This window comes from Macrotis lagotis, chromosome X (assembly GCF_037893015.1).
Source record: "Macrotis lagotis isolate mMagLag1 chromosome X, bilby.v1.9.chrom.fasta, whole genome shotgun sequence".
NCBI lineage: Eukaryota > Metazoa > Chordata > Mammalia > Peramelemorphia > Peramelidae > Macrotis > Macrotis lagotis.
The window spans coordinates 612,571,422-612,588,889 of record NC_133666.1 but is presented as its reverse complement, the minus strand read 5'-3'; the positions used below and the strand labels follow the sequence as shown (position 1 = coordinate 612,588,889).

The 17,468-nt window shown below is 37.1% G+C and overlaps 1 pseudogene; it reads left to right on the top strand.

Annotated features, from left to right (window-relative positions):
* The first annotated feature begins 543 nt into the window (after nucleotides 1-543).
* Nucleotides 544-1,339, top strand: LOC141499415 (ferritin heavy chain-like; annotated as a pseudogene).
* The last annotated feature ends 16,129 nt before the right edge of the window (nucleotides 1,340-17,468 follow it).

Genomic DNA, 17,468 nt, shown 5'->3' with positions numbered 1-17,468 from the left:
AGTCACATAAATCTATAAATTAAATTATTAGGTTTTATTAGATTAAAATGGTGCTAAGTGGTATACCCTGTATAAAACACAAACACAGGGGCGGCTAGGTGGCGCAGTAGATAAAGCACGGGCCCTGGAGTCAGGAATACCTGAGTTCAAATCCGATCTCAGACACTCAATAATTACATAGCTGTGTGGCCTTGGGCAAGCCACTTAACCCCATTTGCCCTGCAAACAAAACAAAACAAAAAGACCCCCCACAAACACATATAAGGAATAAAAGCAGTGAGGCAGTGCAGTAGTTAAGAGTGCTAGACTTGGAGCTGGGGTAAACCCAACTTCAAATCTTGCCTTAGAAATTTACTAGCTATATGACCTCATTTAAATTCTATTTCCCTCAGTTTCCTCAACTGCAAAATGGAAATAATAAGGCATCTACCTCACAAGATTATTATGAGGATCAAAAAGAGATAACATTTTATTTTAAAGATAATGAAGGCCAGAAGCGCAGGGAGGGGAGTCGCTGCGGTTTCCTGCTTCAACAGTGCTTGAACGGAACCTGCCCGATTCCGGGCCGAAGCCGCCCTTAGCCACCTGTCCACCTTCACCTCCACGCCCCAACACTTCTGCCGTCCTGCCGCCCGAGCAGCCGCCGCCGTGACCGCCGCGTCTCCCTCTCAGGTGCGCCAGAACTACCACCAGGACTCGGAGGCCGCCATCACCGCCAGATCAACCTGGAGCTCTACGCCTCCTACGCGCACCTGAGCATGTCGCACTACTTCGACCGCGACGACGAACTTGGCCAAGTCCTTCCCGCGCCAGTCCCGGGAGGAGCGCGAGCACGCCGAGAAGCTGCCGAAGCTGCAGAACCAGCGCGGCGGCCGCATCTTCCTGCAGGACATCAAGAAACCGGACCGCGACGGCTGGGAGAGCGGCTGAACCCCATGGAGTGCGCGCTGCACTTGGAAAAAAGCGTCCATCAGTCTCTACTGGAACTGCACAAGCTGGCAACTGACAAGAGCGACCCCCGCCTATGGGATTTCATCGAGACCCACTACCTGGACGAACGGGTCAAGTCCATCAAACAGCTGGGTGATCACGTAACCAACCTGTGCAAGATGGGGGCCCCCGATTCTGGCATGGCGGAATATCTTTTTGACAAGCACACCCTTGGAGACAGCGACCACGAGACCTAAGCCACCTCAGCTCCCCCCCACACCTGGGAACCGTGGGCCAGACTCCTGCTGTCTTTCAGTGCATGCATATTTTGGTTATCTGACCTTTTCATAATCTGTCCCAAAAAACGACCACCATTTACATCCCAATAAAGTGACTCGGTACTGATGAAAAAAAATAAAGATAATGAAGGCACTATATTGCTATATATCTATATCTATATATGCTAGTTATTATTATTCGGGCAACTGAGACAAAAGGGAAGGAGGGAACCCAGGACTTCCTCTGTGGACACTGAGTTGTAAAGTTAATATCTTTTCATAATTCTTCCCTGAATGTTAGCTTCCCCTTTTATGGTATGAGACAGTCTTTGTGTCCCTGGTAACAATTCATGTGTATATGATAATGATACCCTTTTTGTGCCAGCATCTGTTGCTGAGGAAGGGGTTTACATCACTCTGCGATATTTTTCTTAGGAGATTTCTTTGATTGCAGGCAACCATGATTAGTCTTTCTCCCCTAGTTTTATAGATGGAGAGAGACACAGAGAGGTAAAGTAATTTACCCAAAGTCAGTGTGACTGCAACCCCTATTTCCTCATTCCTTGTTTCATATGTAATCCTTGGTCACCCTTCCTCTGCCCCAGTATCTCAGAAAGCTACTTTCATTTAAAGCATTTAAAGTATTTCACAAGTATCCTTCTGGTAATTTACACAGTTCTATTCTACCACTTGCCCTACCCTCAATGACTCCACTAGTTGGCTAAAGAGGTAGAGATAAAGTATTTTGTTCCCAGAATCTCAGCAGGAAAAGAAAGGTCACTTTTTAACGTGATGATACTGAAACTAGGATGACACATAATGGTCCAGTAACAATAACCTTGACAGGCCAAGTGGAAAGATGCTACTTGAGATGATGATGATAGTAATAACCTGTAGCCATATGGCATTTTATAAATGTCTTTATATTTTATTTGATGCTTACAGCAATTCTGTGAAGTAGTTAATATGATAATAATAATAATAATGATAATAATTTACATTTCTAGCATGTGCTAAGGTTTGTGGAGGACTTTTCTGGTTAAACCCTGTGAGATAAGGAGAGTTAAGGATTATTACCCCAATTTTGCAGATGAGAAAACAAAACCTCTCAGATAGAAATTGATTTGCCTAAAGTTATACAAATGGGATGCATCTAAAGTGAGGATTCAGAAAAACAGAATATCAGATTTGAAAGGAACTACAGAGATCATCCAATCTAGTATGAACCTGAAAAAGAATTTTTTTCCTAAAGAATTGTTGAGATGGAATTCTCTCCATCTTTATCTCTTCAGTCTGATTTCTCTGACTTTCATTGAACCTCCTGGTATGATGGTTAGAGACTCAACAATTAATTAATTGATAAATATTTATTTAGCACTTATTTTGTGCCAGTCACTATCTTACGTGCTGGGGTTGCAAAAAGAGGCAACAGTCATTGCCCTCAAGGAGCTTACAGTCTAATAGAGGAGTCAAAAGGCAAACAAATATATACAAAGTAAGCTATATATAGGATAAATAGGAAAAAATAGACAGAAGGAAAGCACTAGAATTAAAGACAGTTGGGACCCGAGTTCTAATGTAGCCTCAGACATTTATTAGCTCTATGACCCTATAGTCACAAATCATTTGACCTGTATCGCAATTTGCTCATCTGTTAAATAGCATCTACCTCCCAGAATTGTAGTGAGTTCAAAATGACCCAGTATTTGCAAATTGCTTTGGAAAACTTAAAATGTTTTATAAATGTGAGATTATTAAAATTCATCTCTCCCTCTTTTGATGTGTTATAGGGCCCCTATAACACAGGAGTTAACTAGACAAAACTTGTTACACAATCTTGTTCACTTGGGGAGAAAGGTTAATCATAGCTACCTACCTACATAACCTTGAGTCACAAAGTAGAGAACTTGGGGAAAATTAGGTTAGTTTCAGAAGATGCAAATGTCTGGACTTCTAAGCTTTGACCAGTTGGTCAGTCAGTCCCAAAGCACAAGCACTTGCCTTATTATGCCTATAGTACCTCAGTTCTTCTGGAATTATCAGACCCAAGGGATAGATTTATTTTCTGGAATCAAGTTTCTTTAGGGATCTCGCAGTACCTGAAATAGCCTTAGCACTATCCTTCTTGACCTTCCTTGGCTTGGATGCAGCATCTGTCCAACCCACCCATGCTAGAGGAAGACGGGTGACTAATTTCAGGAAGCAAGATATCAGAGAGTTTCCTGATGGGTGTGGAAGGGTGACCTTTGGATGAAGTTCATGAATAATTCCACTAGGATGGGCTCCAGAAACTAAAGCATCAATTCTCATGCCTTCTAGGTCAAAACTGAAGATTGGTCTTGTCTATGCTCAACCTTTTGTTATTATCAATAATACTATATTAATGATATACAACAAAATATAAATATGTTAATAATGAGAATTAATAATATAATCATAGCAATAATGATGAATCTTTGGAATAGTAAATGGAAAGCAATACATTAAGAAGATAGAAAACTAAAAATTAATATATTAATGAAATATAGGACCCAATATTCTAAAACTGCTATAGAAAGATGAATATTTTCTAATAAAAAGGGAGGAAGAGAAATGATACCTAATGTTCTCAAATTAGTTAGTTTAGGTTAGGTTAAAAATTTACAGAAATATTTCTTGAACAGGCACTCCTTTACAGAGAAATAGCAAAAGATGATCATAGTCATATCCCACTGGACATATCAGAAATATTGGTTTAACACTAGATAAAGCCTAGGAAATGGCAAAGATCCAAGAATGCAACCAAAAGGTCTTCAATGGGTGATGTTCACATGAAATAAACCAACATTATATTGCAAAAGAAGCATAAAGAAAAAAAGGCCGTCAAGCAGGTTTGTTATAAAAATAGAGGGGTTTATGAAAGCAATATAACATAAGGTCACCATTTTCAGAAACTACAAAAGCTTATTCTTAAGGAACCAGGATATACTGATTGATATGAACTTGGCAAGGAAATGGATGAAACTGTAATATATAGCTACAGATTGCTAAAACTTAGAATCATGCCTAGGAAGACACAATCAAGTGATTTGAATCATACACCAAAATCTTGCTATTCTTAATGAACTAACATTCTACAAAACCCTTTACTTAAAGCATAAAGTGCAAAATATCCCAGAGAATTCAATAACTAAATTTTACTACAATTAGAGCATTATCACAGATAAAACTATAACCCATAATTCCCTCAACATAATATTGATCTTCAGAAATTTAAGAACAATATTTTAATTGATGTTATCATAACACTCTACAATGATATGAAAAGCCTTCAGAATATAGAAGAGACCCAGGAGAAGAAATAAAACAGGAAAAAGAAAAAGTCCATATCATACCAAGTACATCATTCTGCCAATAGGAATCTACTTCCCAGTATTTTCATTCATCTGCCCCCCAATCATTTTTCCCCACTTGAATAGTTCCTTGAGCATCAAACACAAAAGAATAGCAAAACAAGCACCTATAATCTTTTTTGACTGAGCTCCATTCAACATAAAGGTAAGAACAAAATTATACTATTATACTTTATTATTTGATAATATTAATATTGTTATTTAAAGTTGATAAGATGTTTTTCCATACATTTTTGTTTGAATTTCACAACTGCATTGTAAGGTAGGTCCTACCAGTCAAGCACATTTGTTTACATGCCTATTATGTGTCAAGTTAATATGTAAACCTGGGAATACAAAGAAATACAAACAACAATCCTAGCCTCAGAGGAACTCACAGTCTAAGGGGAAAGACAACTTGCAAATAAAAGGTATTTTTCATATTTTGCAAATGAGAAACTTGAGGCCCAGAGACATCTTAAGTGATTTACCTCTGGTCACTCAGTTAAAAAGTGTCAAAAGCAGGATTTGACTCCAGTTTTTCCTGATTTCAGTTCACCACTGTCCACTGAACCAATTGTGTCAAAATTATATAGAAATGGGGTCATCAAACCATACATAAAGATCCAAAAATGAATATAGACTTAGAAAATAATTTATTAACATTATCTATGTTCTATTGTAGTTTTGCTTATGTTATTACTTATTTCCTAATTACATCAAATGGAAGTCAAATGACAGGTTGTTAAATATATTATTTTTGTTTTTTTGCAAAGCAATAGGATTAAGTGATTTGCCCAAGGTCACACAGCTAGATAATTATTAAGTGTCTGAAGTCTAATTTGAACTCAGGTCCTCCTGATTCCAGGGCCAGTACTTTACTCACTGTGCTCCCTTATATATGTAAGTTTAGAGTAGTCATCCCAGGTGTTCACATGGACAATTTGTGCCCAACCTGTGGTAGAGCATTCCAAGCTCATATTGATATGGTCAGCCATAGTCATTTGTCTCAAACATAGTGATTATTTTGGATTACATTTGATTACATTTGAATCTGATTCAGAGTGTTACAGGATACAACAGGAAGGCTTGCTGGCCACAGATTTGATACCATTATTCCACATAATTCAACAAACATTCACCATGTTTCAAGTTCTTATCTGCAAGATATAATCACAGAAGCTGATGACAAGGAATGGATCTCAGAGGCCAACAATTCTAACCCAATTTGAAAAGAATCTCCCCATAAAGTAGATATAATTGCATTTTTAAAAAAATCAAAACCCATTTCTCTTTAGATGTGCTTTGCTCATTCTATTCTTTTCATTTTATTTTTTAAATTTATTATTTATTTGTTTTTAACATTCATCTTTTAAAAATTATATTCTGAATTTCTCTCTCCTACTTCTCCCATACCCACTGTGAAGGCAAGAAATGTGATATCAATTATATGTGTTAATTCATACAAAACCTATTTCTATATTAGCCATGGAACAAAAAAATGCAACAAAAATAAAGTGAAAAAAATCATGCTTCAGTCTGCATGCAGACTCCATCAGTTTTTTCTTCACCAAGAGTGCATTAAGGTCCTAGTTTTTCCATGCTCCATTTGTCATTTTCCATTTTTGTCATATTAGCCAATCTGATAGGTGTAAAGTAGTCCCTCAAAGTTGTTTTAATTTACATTTCTCCAATCAATAGCAATTTAGACCATCTTCTCATATGAATATAGATAATTTTGATTTCTTCATCTGAAAACTGCCTTTCATATCTTTTGACCATTTATTAATTGGGGAATGATTAATATTCTTAAAAATTTGATTCAGTTCTCTCTATAGATTTAAGAAATGAAGTCTGTACCCAAGAATCTTGCTGTAAGTATTTTTCCTAGTTTCCTGCTTTCCTCCTACTCTTGTCTACATTGGTTTTATTTTTGCAAAAGTTTTTAAATTTAATGTAATCAAAATGACCCATCTTATATCCTAAGATCCTCTTTATCTCATGTTTGATTATAAATTCTTCTTTTATCCATAAATCTAATGGGTCAAATTTTCTATGTTCCTCTCATTTGCTAATAATAGCACCCTTTATGTTTAAACCATAAACTAATTTGACTTTATCTTGGTATATGATGTGAGAAGTTAGTCTAAACCTAGTTCCTGCCAAACTGCGTTCCAGTTTTCTCAGCAATTTTTGTCAAATAGTGACAAAAGGCTAGATCTTTGGGTTTATGAACTAGATTACTATGGTCATTTACTACTGTGTCTTATGAAGCTAATCTATTACACTGATCTACTTTTTAGTCACTACCAGATTGTTTTGATTATTACACTTTGTAATACAGTTTGAGATTTCTTCTAGGCTACTTCCTTCACATTTTTTTTCCATCAGTTTCCTTAATATTCTTTACCTTTTGTTCTTTCAGATGAATTTTGTTATTGTTTTCTAGATCTATAAATAAATTTATCTATGACATAAATATGGTGCTGTACCTAAACCAGAAAGAATAAAATCAGAGAAAGAAAACTATAGAACAATTCCCCTAATGAATATTCATGTAAAAATTTTAAATAATAAAAAGATTGCAGCAATATCACAAGGATCATATATGTTGACCAGGTGGGATTTATTCTAGAAATAGAAGGCTGGTTCACTATTAAGAAAAAATTAGCATAATTGACCACATCAATAACAAAAGCAACAAAAATAATATGATTATCTCAGTAGATTTCGACAAAATGCAGTGCTCATTCTTATAAAATACAGTAGAAATTATAGGAATAAATGGAGTTTTCCTTTACATAATAAGTGATATATATCTACTACCATCAGAAATCTTTATGTGTAATGTGGATAAGTTAGAAGACTTCTCAATCAGATCAGGGGTGAAGCAAGGATGCCCATTATTACTGCTATTATTCAATAATATACAAGAAATGCTTGCAATGGCAATAAGACAAAAAAGCAAGAAAAAAAGAAATTGACAGAATTAGGATAGGAAATAAGGAACAAACTATCACTCTTTGAAAATGATATGATGTATATTATATATATATATATATATATATGTATTTAGAGAGAGAATTCTAGAGAATCAACTGAAAAATTAGTTGAAATAATTACCAAATTTAGCAAAATTACATATGCAAAATAAACCTGTATATGTCATCAGCATATCTTTATGGACAATAAAGCCCATAAGGAAGAGACAAAAAGAGAAATTTTATTTAAAATAACTGCTGATAGCATAAAAGTTTGTTAGTGCACCTGCCAAGACAAACTCAACAACCATATAAACACAATTATAAAATACTTTTCACACAAATAAAGATCTAAACAACTGAAGAAATAATAATTGCTCATGGGTAGGACAAGTTAGTATATTAAAAATGACAATTTTACCTAAATTAATTTACTTATTCAGTGCCATACCAAACTACCAAAATGTTATTTTATAAAGTCCATTCTATTCTTCAATCTTCCCTTAATTGAAGAATTCCGAAACAGGGTTATCCAGGGTTGTTACTCTCTATACTAGGGAAAATAAAGAGCCTTATTCTCCTTTTTAAATGGTTTGAACCAGTCTTAAAAAGTAGAATGAATGGAAATAAATGGGGAAGCACCCTTCTGGTTCACTCTCCTCTGTTTAAAAAAAAGGCATTGGTGCAATGAGTTCCAGTGACATCACATTTCCTTCCTTTAATGCTTAGCCCTGCCCATCAGTCCCCATGGGAAGTCTTTGTGCTTAGGCCTGAGGTGTTGTCCTGTTCTAGCAGCTGACTTATTGTCATCTCTAGTAACAGGAAACTTTTGAACTTGGACTTGTTGTACTTTAAAAAGAAATTAAAAAAAAACTGAACCTGATAGACATAGTATTTTAACCATTTTCAGGGAAGGTTCATTTTCTTTTCTTTTTTTTCCTTTTTTTTTTTTAGGTTTTTGCAAGGCAAATGGGGTTAAGTGGCTTGCCCAAGGTCACACAGCTAGGTAATTATTAAGTGTCTGAGACCAGATTTGAACCCAGGTACTCTTGACTCCAAGGCCGGTGCTTTATCCACTACGCCACCTAGGCACCCGAAGGTTCATTTTCAAAGCCATTGTCTGGTTATAATTGTACTACAGCCTCACCAGTCAGCCAAAAAAATGTATTTATGCACTTCCTATCTGAATGGCCTCTGCAAAAACACCCCTTCTATGCTTCACAGAGATGTTAAGGTCACTTGATAATCTCAAAACTATTGTCAATGGGTGCACAAATTGGAAAGGCTATCAGAAGGCTAGATTAACTGTGTTTAGAATTGCTAGTCAGTAGAAATTTGATAAGTCTTAGAATTTAAAGACCTGATTCTATATCCAAGAAAGAACAGTGTTTTTAAGTTGGGGGAACTCTGATACTTACTATGTGTGTGAACTTGGGAAGTCCCTTATCTCTAAAATGAAGGGGTTGAGCTGAGTTCTGAGGTCTCTTCCACTTATAGTTCTATGATCCCCAAAAGCTAACCTAGGTAAAACAGCAATAATAATATTTGCATGATATATCTTACAGGGTTATTCAGAAAAAAGTACTTTATAAAATTTAAAATGTGAGTTTTTTAAAAAATCATTTTATCATATTATCATTCATGTGAGTTTTTGTTGTTAATATTTCTTTAGTACAGAGGAGGTGTAATCTGTGCTGATAGAAATGACATTGAAGAAATCATGAGGCTTAAAATAGTGAAGCATGTACAAAGCATGGTGTCAGACACAGAGAAAAATAATTGATAGAATAAGTTGTGATCACTGCCCCCATGGAGTTTTCAATAGTCTCAGGAAGTTTCTTAAAAATCAATAAGCACATTACATGAATTAGACTTAAATTAGACAGAGTTGTACCAAGTTGTCAGCCTCACTCTCTCTCATAGAGTCATTTAAGTTCAGTGGCAAGACAAAAGTCAAGATGATGGGGATGGCCCAGGAAGTGACTGGGTCCTTTTTGAAAACAAAAACTCTGTTAGGTGCTGGAGATGCCAAGACAATACAACACTGGGCCCAGTGTTTACCATTTCCATTTTATTTTTTTCCTTTTTTTTTTTTATTAAAGATATTATTTGAGTTTTACAATTTTCTCCCAATCTTGCTTCCCTCCCCCACCCCCACCCCACAGATAGCACTCCGTCAGTCTTTAATTTGTTTCCATGTTGTACCTTGCTCCAAATTGGGTGTGATGAGAGAGAAATCATATCCTTAAAGAGAACAGAATTCTCAGAGGTAACAAGATCAGACAGTAAGATATCTGGGTTTTTTTCCCCCAAATTAAAGGGAATAGTCCTTGTACCTTGTTCAAACTCCACAGCTCCTTATCTGGATACAGATGGTACTCTCCTTCGCAGACAGCCCAAACTTGTTCCCAATTGTTGCACTGATGGAATGAGCAAGTCCTTCAAGGTTGAACATCACTCCCAGCATCAGTTCGTGCAAATCCCTCCAGGCTTCCCTGAAATCCCGTCCCTCCTGGTTTCTAATAGAACAATAGCGTTCCATGATATACATATACCACAGTTTGCTAAGCCATTCCCCAATTGAAGGACATTTACTGGATTTCCAATTCTTTGCCACCACAAACAGGGCTGCTATAAATATTTTTGTACAAGTAATGTTTTTACCCTTTTCCCTCATCTCTTCAGGGTATAGACCCAGTAGTGGTATTGCTGGGTCAAAGGGCATGCACATTTTTGTTGCCCTTTGGGCATAGTTCCAAATAGCTCTCCAGAAGGGTTGGATGAGTTCACAGCTCCACCAACAGTGTAATAGTGTCCCAGATTTCCCAAATCCCTTCCAACAATGATCATTATCCTTCCTGGTCATACTGGCCAATCTGAGAGGTGTGAAGTAGTACCTCAGAGAAGCTTTAATTTGCATTTCTCTAATAATTAATGATTTAGAGCATTTTTTCATATGGCTAAGGATTGCTTTGATCTCCTCATCTGTAAATTGTTTTTGCATATCCTTTGACCATTTGTCAATTGGGGAATGGCTTTTTCTTTTAAAAATATGACTCAGTTCTATGTATATTTTAGAAATGAGTCCTTGTCAGAATCATCAGTTGCAAAGATTGTTTCCCAATTTACTACATTTCTTTTGATCTTGGTTACAGTGGTTTTATCTGGGCAAAAGCTTTTTAATTTAATGCAATTGAAATCATCTAATTGGTTTTTAGTGATGTTCTCCAACTCTTCCTTAGTCATAAACTGTTCCCATTTCCATAGATCTGACAGGTAGACTAGTCCTTGATCTTCTAATTTGCTTATAGTATTGTTTTTTATGTCTATGTCCTGTAATCATTTGGATCTTATCTTGGTAAAGGGTGTGAGGTGTTGGTCTAATCTAAGTTTCTCCCATACTAACTTCCAATTTTCCCAGCAGTTTTTAACCAAAGAGGGAGTTTTGATCCCAATGGCCGGACTCTTTGGGTTTATCAAACAGCAGATTACTATAATCCTCTCCTGCTTTTACACCTAGTCTATTCCACTGGTCCACCACTCTATGTCTTAGCCAATACCAAACAGTTTTGATGACTGATGCTTTATAATATAATTTTAGATCGGGTAGTGCTAAGCAACCTTCGTTTGCATTTTTTTTCATTAAGCTCCTGGCAATTTTTGACTTTTTATTTCTCCGTATGAATTTACTTACAATTTTTTTCTAACTCATTAAAGTAATTTTTTGGAATTTTGATTGGTAGGGCACTAAACAGATAGTTTAGTTTTGGTAGAATTGTCATTTTTATTATATTAGCTCTCCCTATCCATGAGCAGTCGATATTTGCCCAGTTATTTAAATATGATGTAATTTGTGTGAGAAGTGTTTTATAATTGTTTTCAAAAAGATTCTGAGTCTGTCTTGGCAAATAGACTCCCAAATATTTTACACTGTCTGAGTTTACTTTGAATGGGATTTCTCTTTCTAGCTCTTCCTGCTGTTTCTTGCTAGACATATATAGAAAAGTTGAGGATTTATGGGGGTTTATTTTATAACCTGCAACTTTGCTAAAATTGCTAATTGTTTCCAATAGTTTTTTAGATTATTTCTTGGGATGCTCTAGGTAGACCATCATGTCATCTGCAAAGAGTGAGAGTTTTGTCTCTTCCTTCCCAATTCTAATTCCTTCAATTTCTTTTTCTTCTCTAATTGCTGATGCTAACATTTCTAATACAATATTGAATAGTAGTGGTGATAATGGGCACCCTTGTTTGACCCCTGATCTTATTGGGAATGCCTCTAGCCTCTCCCCATTGAATATAATGCTTGTTGATGGTTTCAGATAGATACTGCTAATTATTTTAAGAAACAGTCCATTTATTCCTACGCTCTCTAGTGCTTTTAATAGGAATGGATGCTGTATTTTGTCAAAAGCTTTTTCAGCATCTATTGATATGATCATATGATTTCTGATAGGTTTGTTATTGATATAATTGAGTATACTAACAGTTTTCCTAATATTGAACCATCCCTGCATTCCTGGAATAAATCCTACTTGATCATAATGTATTATTCTAGTGATAACTTGTTGTAGTCGCTTTGCTAAGATTTTATTTAGGATTTTTGCATCTATATTCATCAGGGAAATAGGTCTATAATTTTCTTTCTCTGTTTTAACTCTTCCTGGTTTAGGTAACAGTACCATATTGGTTTCATAGAAAGAGTTAGGCAGAGTTCCATCTTTCCCTATTTTTCCAAAGAGTTTATATAGGATTGGAACCAATTGTTCCTTAAATGTTTGGTAGAATTCACTTGTGAATCCATCAGGCCCTGGAGATTTTTTTTTTAGGGAGTTCAATAATGGCTTGTTGAATTTCTTTTTCTGAGATAGGGTTGTTTAGGTATTTAATCTTTTCTTCATTTAACCTGGGCAACTTATATTTTCATAAATATTCATCCATTTCACTTAGATTATCAAATTTATTGGCATAGAGTTGGGCAAAATAATTTCAAATTATTACTTTAATTTCCTCCTCACTGGTGGTGAGTTCACCTTTTTCATTTATAATACTATTTGGTTTTCTTCTTTCTTTTTTTTAATCAAATTGACCAGAGGTTTATCAATTTTATTAGTTTTTTCATAATACTACCTTTTGGTTTTATTTATTAATTCAATAGTATTTTTTCCTTTCAATTTTATTAATTTCTCCTATAATTTTTAAAATTTCTAATTTGGTATTTGATTGGGGATTTTTGATTTATTCTTTCTCTAATTTTTTTGTTTGTTTAGTTCATTGATTTCCTCTTTCTCCAATTTATTCATATAAGCATTTAGAGCTACAATATATCCCCTGAAAGTTGCTTTGAATGAATCCCATATGTTTTGGTATGTTGTTTCATTATTATCATTATCTAGGATAAAATGGTCAATTCTTTCTACAATTTGTTTTTTGGCCCACTCATTTTTTAAAATGAAGTTATTCAGTTCCCAATTTGCTCTGGGTCTATATCTCCTTGGCCCAGTATTGCATATGACTTTTATTGCATTGTGATCTGAGAAAGATGTATTCACTATTTCTGCCTTTCTGCAGTTGATCATTAGGTTTTTATGTCCTAGTACATGGTCAATTTTTGTATAAGTTCCATGTACTGCAGAGAAAAAGGTATATTCCTTTCTATCCCCATTCAGTTTCCTCCATAAGTCTACCATATCTAATTTTTCTAACAATCTATTTACCTCCCTAATTTCTTTCTTGTTTGTTTTATGAGTAGATTTATCTAGATGTGAGAGTGGGAGGTTGAGGTCTCACACTAGTAGAGTTTTGCTGTTTATGTCTTCCTGTAATTCTTTCAGCTTCTCCTCTAAGAATTTGGGTGCTGTCCCACTGGGTGCATATACATTCAATATTGAAATGACTTTATTTTCTATGGTACCTTTTAGGAGGATAAAGTTTCCTTCCTTATCTCTTTTAGGGCTATCTATTTTTGCTGCTGCTTTGTCTGAGATAAGGATTGCTACCCCTGCTTTTTTTACTTCAGCTGAAGCAAAATATATTTTGCTCCAACCTTTTACCTTTACTCTATATGTATCTCTCGGCTTCAAATGAGTTTCTTGTAAGCAGCATATTGTAGGATTCTGGTTTTTAATCCACTCTGCTATTTGCTTATGTTTTATCAGAGAGTTCATCCCATTCACATTCAAGGTTATGATTACTAATTCTTTATTGCCCTCTGTGCTATCTTCCCTCTGTTTGTATTTTTCCCCCTTTCCCCCCTTTTATCCATATTCCCCAGTATTTTGTTTTTGAATACCAACCCCTTCAATATGTTTGTCCTCCTATATCACACCCTCCCCTTTCTTTCCCCTTTCCCTTTTTCCCTTTTCCCTTCACTTCCTTTTGTTATTTCCCCTTATTTCCCCCACTCCCCTTCCCTTTCTCTGCCCCCCCTCCCCTTTTCCCCTTTTAATACTTGAAAGGTTAGATGTTTTATAAGTTAACTGAGTATGTGCAGGTTGACTTTAAGCCAAGTCTGATGAGAAGATTCAGGTGTTTCTCCTCTGCTCCCTTCTTCCCCTCTATTGCCATAGGTTTTTTTGTACCTCTTAGTGTAATGAGATTTGTCCCATTCAATCCCCTCCCTCCTCCTGTCTCTTTCCTCTCCCCCTTTTTAGGGAGGTAGTGTATTTTTTATATCATTCTATCTAGGTCATAGAAAATTCTGAGTGTCTGTCCCTTCTAGTTTAGTATATTCTATTGGATAGAGTCAAAATTCCTGAGAGTTATTAGAGTCTTTCTCCCAAGTGGGGTTAAAGCCAGTTACATCCCATTAGATAGCAGTCTCATGGATAGGTCATGGATGTCCATCATTTCTGGCTAGGTGTATTCTCTCTGTTAGAGTTACATTTCTCAGGATTTATGAGAGTCTCTCCCCCACCCCCCCCATGCTGGAATATAGCCAGGTTCAACTTACTGGATTGCATTTTTTTCCTTTTACCGCCCCCCCCTTTTTTTTACCTTTTCATGTGTCTCTTGAACCTCCTGTTTGATATTCAAATTTTCTTTTTAGCTCTGGTCTTTTCATCAGAAATTTTTGGAACTCTTCCATTTCGTTAAATGTCCATCTTTTTTCCCTGGAAGAGAAGGCTCAGCTTTGCAGGAAAGTAGATTCTTGTCTGCATTCCAAGCTCCTGTGCTCTTCGAAATATCTCATTCCAGGCCCTTTGATCCCTTAAAGTTGATGCAGCCAGGTCCTGCATAATCCTTACTGTGGCTCCTTGATATTTAAATTGCTTCTTTCTGGCTGCTTGCAGGATTTTCTCTTTTATCTGATAGTTCTGCAGTTTGGCCACAACATTCCTTGGTGTTTTCATTTTAGGATCTTTTTCTGGTGGGGATCGATGTACTCTTTCAATAACTACTTTGCCCTCCAATTCCATGATGTCAGGGCAGTTTTCCATCACTAGATCCTGTAATATTAAGTCCAGGCTTTTTTCTCTTCAATGTTTTCAGGAAGTCCTATACTTTTCGGGTTGCCCCTCCTTGATCTATTCTCGAGGTCAGTAGTTTTGTTGATGAGGTATTTTACATTTGCTTCTATTTTTTCTATTTTTTGATTTTGTTTAACTGACTCTTGCTGTCTCATGGAGTCATTAGTTTCTGTAGACTCTGTTCTTTTTTTGGGGGAGGAGTTTTCTTCATTAACCTTTTGCAACTCCTTTTCCAATTGGTCAATTCTGCTTTTGAAAGAGCTTTCCATTTGACCAATTGAGGTTTTGAGAGAATTAATTTCTTTTTGCATTTGCTCATTTGAGGATCTGAGAGATTTATTCTCCTTTTGTGTTTGTCCAATTGTACTTTCTAAGGTTTTTTTTCTTGTTGCAAGGTATTAATTGTCTCTCCCAAATTTTTAAGCTCCTTCCTTATTTCTTCAAGGAAGTCTTTCTGTGCTGGAGACCAGATTGTATTCTCCTCAGAGGTTCCAGGTTTCTCTGAGTTGGGGTCTTTCCCTTCCAGGAATTTTTCCATGGATCCACCTTTCTGCTGACCCTTCTTCATTATGCTAAGACCTTGATTTGGGTGGGGGGCTGGTTCACCTGGGCTTGGGATAGCTAAAGGCTTTACTGAGTGCAGTTTCTCTGGCTGGCCAGTAGGAGGTGCTGGTTGCCCTCTCTGGAGTGTCTGTGACCTTGGTTGGGAGGCCTTCTCCCTTTGCCCAAAGGGAGGAGTTGTAACTACTGAATTCTTTTGCCTTCAATCAATGGTGGGCTTTACCCTGGCCTGAGGTCATTCTTCAGCTGGGCTGGTTCTTCTGCTCACACACCTGGGCTTGAGGCAGAATTAGTTTGATTTGTTTGGGAGGAGGCCTCTGTGCAATGGAGGCATGGACTCAGAGTTTCTCAGACCTGAGGAGCCCAGGGATTGTGTCTGCAGCTCTCCTGCACCAGACCTCTCCCCACAGCCCCTTCCCCAGGCTCCAGGGGGACAGCACCAACACCAGCGCCTCTGCTTCCCCACGGACCTAAGTCCCCCTCATACAGCCCCACCACTGATCCAGCAGGTCCGGCTCTCGGGACCTCAGACTCCTGGTTCCAATTCAGCTGTCAATCTGGCAGATACCGGGCTGATCTTCCCTCGGAGCCCAGACTCACCTACCGGTACTCAGCCAAGGCTGCTGTGGGAGACAAATCCTGAGGTAGATTTTCCTCTCCTGGCTTTTCTTTCTGGGTTTCCTGGTTCAGAATTCTTTTAAGAGGTTTGTTTCATGTGATAGATGGGGAAGAGATCAGGAGACTTTAGAACTGTGCCTGTCTTCTCTCTGCCATCTTGGCCAGAAGACTACCCTTTCCATTTTAAGGGAGCTCTTTAACTCACTTGAGCAGACTGGGTCTGGTCCTGAAAGGGCAGGACTTCTGAAGAGAGGGATCAGGTATTTTTTACTCTTTATGCTCCCTCACCAGAGGCCCTGGGAAAGTCCCTTAAAACTAAGACTTAAGTCATGTCTAAGCTCTCCTCAAAAGAGATCAAACAGTTATCTGATGTACAATGTACCCAAGTATAGGACAGCTATTTATTTCCTCCATATTAACAAAGTGCTTGCAACACAAAAAAATCATCTGTGTTCATTGATAGGGATCTATATACACCAAGCAGCAATTTATAACTCTTATTAATACTCACTCAAGAGATGGATGCCTAAAACATAGAAACATGAATAGATCACCTTCCCCTCAGTCCTGTGTTGTCTGAACAATTTCCTCAAGGTGCTATCTTCTGCAAAGCCCAGGTTGGGGTGGGTTTACTGTTGTCTATAGAATTACAGAAGTTGGGTTCTTCTCAAAGTATAGTCATCACTGACTGAAGAAAATAGGAACCCCTGGCCTCCCAGCTAGCCACTCCTAAAACATCTATCTCTTAGGATCTCTGTTATATCACCCATGCTCAGGGCAAGAAGGATACAGAGGTCAAAGATCTGGATTCAAACTCTCCTTGGTGGTGCATTTATTTGAAGACACTGAAACAGCAGAGAGTGGCGAAAGATCCTCCTCATCAACTCCTTACAGGAGGTACCATACTTTCTAGTGAAAAGAGAGAGTGCTTCTTTTAAGGACTACTCTTAGCCATTAAGGGATTATTATTAGCAATTACTCTTAGGGTTTGCTTAGGTCATACTTTCTGGCTCAGTGGCCAGTCCTTTCTGAGGAAGCTCACTTAGATGCCTCCTTCCCCTCCTCACTGTTGCCATTACAGGGACTAAGAAATAGCTGCACCATTTCAAAGAACCAAATCTTTCAACACTGCATTGGGATGTGGTCCACCAGGGTCAAGGTGACTATGTTAACAGATGGAGCCAGCTCCACTCACTCTTGAAGGAGCATAATGATAGGAGACTGGTTAGGATCCTGAATAATATCCAATACAATGAAAAT